General features: G+C 36.8%; 1 long non-coding RNA gene across 1 annotated transcript; it reads left to right on the top strand.

The window, feature by feature from the left end:
* Positions 1-359: 359 nt before the first annotated feature.
* On the top strand, positions 360-5,544 carry LOC129206398 (uncharacterized). The gene is made up of 3 exons (XR_008577118.1): positions 360-487; positions 2,356-2,577; positions 5,445-5,544. It is a non-coding gene; the product is annotated as an uncharacterized LOC129206398 (long non-coding RNA).
* The last annotated feature ends 990 nt before the right edge of the window (positions 5,545-6,534 follow it).

Consider the following 6,534-nt stretch of genomic DNA (forward strand, 5'->3'; position numbering starts at 1 on the left):
CCTTCTGAACTCTCCGAAGGCTATTTTCTTCGTCAGTCAGAAATGTAGCTTTCTGATGTTATGAATAAATGCGAAGTTACAAACTACTACCCCCACCACTTTTTTGGCAATAAACAATAAAAAGAAATATGACACAACAGACATTGTTTTGAGAAAGGCCTCTCAGTTGTCCATCTGGAAAACATTGATTTGCATCACTGAGAATATAATTGTTCTACCAACAGGCTGAATTTTCTCCATGATCAAACAACAAAGGCAGCTATCATGCTTTTCAATAAGATGAAAGTCTTGAAAGACTTAATAAAATGAGAGAGGAAATTCCCCCAGCCACATGTGTAAAATTCAGAAGCATGTTCACACAGGAACACACAGCAGAGATTGCAGATACAAGGCTATCTAGATGGGTGACCTCTAGTGTATTTAGAAGTTTTTAATGACATCAGTTTCGTTACAGATGTGGATTTCTCTACTTTACTAGAGTTTAAAGGTAGGACTTTGTATTATTGGAATTAATTTCTTACTGCTAATTTTTTTATTCGTATTCTCCTTTGATTCTGTGTTTTTGTTTTCAAGAGCAAATGTAATCTTTTTATCTTTGATCATTTTTAACATGAATAATGTGAAATACACAAAAATACCATAAGGCTTTTAAAACTATACCTTTATAAAGAAAAGCACATTTGAATGCATGTGCAGAAATACTTACTGTTTAAATGTCACTGTCTTTGAGAACAATTGGGAATATTATAGAAGGTCTAAGTTTGGGGAACAAAGTTACCCTTTAATTATAGTCCTGCTAAGGTCAATACATTGCTAGTAATGAAAAGTATATGAAAAAGAAAGAATTGTAAAAACAATGTACTTGTAGTATTATTTTCAAGTAAGAGTAGGACTGGCTCAAAATATGTGGAGTTTAGGAGTAAGCTTGTAAACAAGCAAAATTTGTGTAAGTACAGACTGTCAGGCTTTAGTTTTGAAGTCAGATTTCCTGAGTTCAGACTAAATCAAGCTCATGCTGTACTTTCTGGGCAATACAAGAAAGAATTAGGCCTTTCCCCAAAAGACTTGTTTCCTTGTACCTTGTTGAAATAGGCATGTCTTGCAAATTTTGCACTTATCTCTCATTAACATTGTAAATATTATTTCAGGTGATGTCCTTTGAACTGCTGCATTCTTTCTTCCCTGCCCATAGGAAAATTTCTATTGACCATTAAAAAACCATTAAAAGTGCCTTCACTTTGTGCCTGGAGTAGGGACCACACTCCCAACCGTTTGAAGAAGTTGCCATGTCCTGATCTTTGTCATGTTTGTGTCATGATACACCTGCTAGTGCTTGCAACTATGCTTTACCTTAAAAATGCTTGCTGGCATATAATATGTCCCTGTCCGCATATCTATATGGATAGAAGATTAGCGGTTGTGATGGCGTTTTTTCACTATTCCTTTACAAATTGGGCTAGTCCTGTATTCTCAGTATGCGTGCTTTTTTAAAAAAAATAATTTTGGAGCATGTGATTTTTATTTGTCTCTTAATTTGGATTTTTAAGGTTTTTTGTGATCCCTATTCTCATAAATCTTGATATGAATGTATCTGTAGTCAGAACAGTCGTTTTAACTACCATTTGTTGAACATGGGGAAGCTTTACAGCTTCAGAACTCTGTATCATTTCTTTGAGTGTCATTCAGAGCCACAGCAGGATAAGTTTGTCCCCTCTATGGATTTTCCATCAGCAAGCTCTCACCCACAAACAGATGTCGCTCTGGCATAGGAGGACCGTGAGCATAGTTGCCATCTGCTCTCTTGGTGTCCAAGCAGCTCCAGCTCTGGTGCCTCTTTCATCAGAAGTCTGTGCGAGCTCAGACAGAAAACATTCAGAAATCATCTTGTTTATCCAGAAGGTCTCGCTGCTCATCCCCCCTGGAAGGAGATGATGAGCCTCTCCTTTGCGTCAAAGAAGGCAAAAACACTGTGCAGAGCTTGTAATGCACTGTGGAACGGTGGGATATAATGTATATTAGAAGGATGAAGCAGATTTGGGGAAAATATTAAAAACTTGCATTGAGGTTCCATAAGTCACTGCGAGTAATACTTGCTCCCCACGCTGGTTGTAGAAACATGTTAAAAAGCATTGGACGTGAAAGAGTTCAGGAGCACTGAGGTTATCTATCTTCAGTACCGGGGTCCTGTGGTGAAGACATGTACCTCCACAACTGTAAGGCGGTTCCTGTAGCACCTAGTGGTGCAAGGTTGTGTAGACATGACTCCTTACGGAAGCAATGAGATGACTTTTTGAATATGGCAATCCAGTTTGGAAGCACGATTCGTGTCCTCATGCATTTTTCTCCCTCTTTTAGGCCCCTGCGTAAGAACATCACATTTGATGTGATGCATTTTGTAAGTTGGGAGGAATTTTTCCAGCTGATTTGAAGTGATCTGGTCATTGCGGTCAGAGGACAGGGATCACCATGGGGAGCAATTCACAACCCTGCTGGAAGTCATTGCCTGCATCATGGATAAAGTGAGATTCTGCAAAGCAGAGCAAGCTGCTCAACAGGAGATGTCTGACCTCAATCAGGGTAAGGAGGAAGTTTGAGACTGAAAGGATAGGAGAAAGAGTACCTTCAGTTATTTGATGTCTTGTGTGTATGTGTTTGATGTGAAGCTTTAGCTTTTTGCTGGTTTTTTTTTTTTTTTTAATTACTGGAAACCAACTGCATAATCCTGCATAACTACACCGAGATGCTATGCATTCTTTTTTTCTCTTTATTTTTTAGCATGTTAAAAAAAATCAGCCTTGCATCACCATTGGCTCTGCTTTACATACAATATGTGGTATACATGCAAAAAATACCCCAAGGAAACAATCCTCAGAATAATATATTGTCAAATTAGTGCCTATAAAATTATTAAATCAACCCTAAAATGCAGTTATCTAAGAAAGGCCCTAAATGACTTCCGTATTTAAAAGTGGAACAGCACAACACTTAGCTGTTATATGTACTACATTTGGGTTTAGTTATGCAGGAGTTTTGACAGAACTTACTAAAGGTGTGAAAATATAAATGATTTGGTGAGTAGGTTTAGAAAAAAAAGCAAATACTGAAAGTGGAAATGTTCTATCAGAAAGAAAAAAGAGGAAAACTTTAAAAAAACCTCACCCCAAACCAGGAAAGGATTCTATTCCTTTAACTTGTGAAAAGCAGCTAAACTGTAGTTAATCAGATCCTATTTGCGTCACAAACATGCATTAATATTTCTTGAGGAGACTCCAATTCGTTTACAATAACAAATAGTTCATGTCACTGACAACCATTAGACTAATGAGTTATTTTTTTATCCTTTGGTGATGTTGATCTAACATGCAGCCTAGCTGAATTTTTGAGGTCCTCCTTACTCTATTTTGTTCTGATTGATACATATTGTAGAAACAATTCAAGGGGTTACTACCTATACAGATACAGTAATGCACACTTTAACGGTAAATCAGTGAAGAAGCACTTGAAGAAAAAAGAGGAGAGAGGAGTAAGGGTGAAAAGAGAGGAAACATTTGGAAATAAATTGGGATTCAGTGTAGGCCTGATAATGTGGGGAAAATCTGGGAAATGTCTGAGAAAATGCAGCAGTTAGAGAGTCAGCTTCCTGGGAGGTGGAGATAAACAACTCCACGGATTTACCTAGCTGTTAGGTCAGTGTGCTGTAGACTAAAAAAGTTCATTTCACTTATCCACAGTTTTCATGTCCCTGCTGACTTTCTCAAAGAAATTCAAGAGAATTGACATTAAAGTATGTTTTATCTTTTGGAAGCACCAGATCTAGACTGAAGAGAACTAACTTTCATCTGGGTAACAATGGTATTTTCCCCTCTGATTAGCTCACAGCACTACCATTTCCTTTTAAACTGTGACAGGCTTTGCCCGGTTATCGTGGCTGTTCAAATTTTATCTCCAGACTAGGTTGGTGAAATCTCCCATTCTGGTATCTGTACCATAAGAATGGATCCTTTTTTCCAATAAGAATCTGGAGCTTTCTGATCTTATTTTGATTTTTCGTTCATGAAGCCACATTTCTTATATTCAGTAATGGCTGAAATAAGCATTCTGAAGGTGACTTGTGTGTCTAAATTCTAACTAGTCCTCAGATCTCTATATCACATCAGTTCACATTGATTCACATACACATCTCTCTACAATTATGTTCTACGTCCTTCAGAAATTGCTTCTAAACAACAACAGTAAAAGGGAAAACAAAGCCCTAAACGTTTCTTTAGTGATGTGCTCCGTGTGAACATGTGTATGATAGCTCTTCAAGAAAACCTATGATAGTTCTTGGAGAACATACAACGCTTGTTACATTACTTTTATATTTTCATATTTACACCTTCAGGCCAGCGAAGAGAGAGAGAGAGGGGAGGAAAAAAAAACCCACCCCACATCAATTGTTCTCTTGATTAAAACCCATCAAACTAGTAGAGATCTTTCCAAGGTTAAAATTCAGTCACAGATTTATGTGCTTTCAAGTTTACAGGTACTTGATTGAATAAAGGCTGCTTATCTGGACCTGTAAGTTTAAAATGGAAAAGCTTGATGGCCTTGCACAGACCATGAAAGGCTTCAGTTGAAATTTAAGTAAAAATTTGTATTGATTTTTTTTTTAATTTTATCAGGTTCAATCTACTGAAAAAATGTTGAGCTATTTACAGATCCTGTTTTTCCATCTTTCATAATGCAAGAATTGAAAATATCATGAGGATTACTGAGGCAATGCCCAAATTATATTTTATTTTCTAAGTGGATAAAGTACTGAGAGCTTTGTCTCTTCATTTTCCTGTATGTCATGCAAAAATTAATCATATTTTTACAAGATTGTTTGTCTTTTCTCTTGTTTAAATGTCCCAAATTCACATGTGGACTCAGATACAGAGTAGCAATATTCCAAAACTAGCACGAAAGCAAAGTGATAGCTAATTATCTGCTCTGTTTCAAAAAGCTTGCAAGAAATAGAAGTTTTTCTGTTTAGGATATCATAGTTTTAGAAAGCCGGAAGAAACTGGAAAACAGCCATACACATGACATAATTCCTTCAAAGACTGGAGGGTGTCCAGATAGGAACATCAAGAGGCTTTTAGTGCTGTTAAATTGGAATCAGTTTCCCTTGTGGGAGGGGGCTAATTTGCAGACAGAAAAGAAAAACAAGCTGCAGTCAAGATTATACCTACTAGGTATGGCATAGTTGATTACTGAATTTCTCCATTTCCAGCCCTTCTCAAGATACCACTGCTATGCAATAAAAACAAACAAATCTTTAATTAAACACATCCACTCAATCCATAATTTGGGTTTGATTTTTTTTTTTAATAGTTAACTTGGCCAATATAATAAAAATGGTGATAATTAAAATAAGATTCTTCTAAGTATATTCAGTTAATTATTTCATATGGATTCAGGAACACATCTTAGGATTGAGGAGAAGGATCTTTCAAGAAAGACTTCAAGTGGAATGAGAATACAATATGTCTTTTCATTACGGAGTATGAAGGATAAAAGGTTTCCAAGGTGCTGGCAAATTAGTCATAAGAATTTCAGTTATTGTGACTGCTAGCAAAAACCGGAGTGGAGCGTCAAAGGTAAGATATACTGGTGTGAACATTTATATCTAGAGGTCCTCCGTGTGTGAAGCTTAGTAAACAGGTATTCGTATAGTGAACTGCTAATGGTGCATATTAAACCATACAATGGCTATGAATGGAACAAACCAGGTAATTGCAACGTGCTTCAAAAGGTTTCTAGGTCCTTGTGTTCTATGTTAAATTCTTTCTTCTCCTCTTCCCAAACCTCTAACATCTTTCAAAAGTGTGAGAATGAAACACGACAAATAGGTCTCCAATTATACTGATTTCCCCTGCTCTTATTCCAGTAAATTATTTAATCGAGGACAAGGGCTTATATGGTGATAAAGTTTTGTACAGACTTGTAGGGTTTCAGATACCATTGTCACCTTAATTCTTTGGTAGAATTCATTTAAGGTGCAAAACCAGATGTTGCCTTGTCCAACATTTGACCATGTATTGCCCCAAAATGCAGTCTGACTATGGTGCCTTATGGCACTTTCTTCAACATTACTCATAAAGATTCTGGATATTAAATGAAATCCATGTGTACACTTCTTTAAAACTGTTGCCTTAAAATTATGCTGTTAACTACTCATGCTAATCTGCCTGACTTCCGCACATTTTTATGGGTAAGAATGAACATTTAAATGGGAGATGACAAGATTTTATAAGTGTACCTGCAGGTGCAGGGCAATATTGCATCTGGTATTTGGCAGATGTGAGTGATTAGTAGAATTGAGTAGCGTAATACTAATAAGCAAAAGAAAGAGTCAAATGTTTTAAAGCAAAAAAAGAAATAGCATAACTGTTTACCCCATAACCTGTTGCATTCAGTCATACGAAGGGTGGTTTTATGCTGGGACATGTCCTCATCCCAGAAATAACCTCCAGGCCCGCTCACCATTCGGTAGGCGTCCTTACGCGT

Source organism: Grus americana, chromosome 4 (assembly GCF_028858705.1).
Source record: "Grus americana isolate bGruAme1 chromosome 4, bGruAme1.mat, whole genome shotgun sequence".
Classification (NCBI taxonomy): domain Eukaryota; kingdom Metazoa; phylum Chordata; class Aves; order Gruiformes; family Gruidae; genus Grus; species Grus americana.